The sequence below is a fragment of the Branchiostoma floridae genome, chromosome 19 (assembly GCF_000003815.2).
Source record: "Branchiostoma floridae strain S238N-H82 chromosome 19, Bfl_VNyyK, whole genome shotgun sequence".
NCBI classification, from domain to species: Eukaryota; Metazoa; Chordata; class Leptocardii; order Amphioxiformes; family Branchiostomatidae; genus Branchiostoma; species Branchiostoma floridae.
In genome coordinates, this window is record NC_049997.1 from 9253920 (window position 1) to 9254865 (window position 946).

Genomic DNA, 946 nt, shown 5'->3' on the forward strand with positions numbered 1-946 from the left:
ATAGAGAGCATGCTATGGAGGCTATTACTTGATATGATTTCAGAAACGGTCAGACGTTTCAATTAGCATCCACTAGTTTTCGTCAGTGACACTGAAGAGATCTTGCTTTGTATTTTTCGATATGGTTTGTATTTTTTCGATAAATGCCAAGCTAATAATGTAGCATTCCTTTGGAAGTTTATCCTGTTTTCCAGATGGTAAATAGCTGGAACTTGTAGATGTGTTGTCCTTGTTTAATGGTGGTCGATAAAAATAGCGCACAAGGATCAATGTAGTCTGCAGGAGGCTTAGACTGTGAGAACTGACCAGATGTTCTGATCAACTCCTCCTGTTGCTTGTTTTCGAGTCGCGCTTCGGCCAATAACCTGAGGAGTATGCACCAGTAATATGGCACTCCATATGTGCGATACAGGGAAGGCTAGAGGGTGGGAGTAGGTCGTTATAAGGACTTTCCTTGAACTTGAACGAGCGTTCTTACACACAACGTCAGGCGGTTATGTGATGGACTTCTTACGGGCAAACATGTGGCGATCCCAGCATGCCATGGGTCAGGAGAAAAGACGCAAAGGATCATGGCCCGGGGTTCGATTTCAGGGGGAGGGGTTCGTGAAGATATCAACTTGACATTTACTGAGCTGGGATTGGGTCTAATGAATTCCTCAGAGACGTTTAGGCAGTCAGACAATACCTCCCGTGCAGTTAAGTCATTCTAGGTCATTCAACAGAAACAAAAGGGCGATTGTGGACATTTTAGGTCTCTGAGCAGCAATTTCATGACGGCAAATCTCATTTGCCCGTGAGTCCGGACAGGTGGGAGGGTCCTAAGAGATGCAGCGACACGAAAGACCACCCCTGCAGTTGTGCAATAAGAGACGGTGTCAAACGTATGCTTGTTCTGAGTTACAACCAGGAAGGTGGAATATTTAACCTCCTTGCTGCTAAGCCC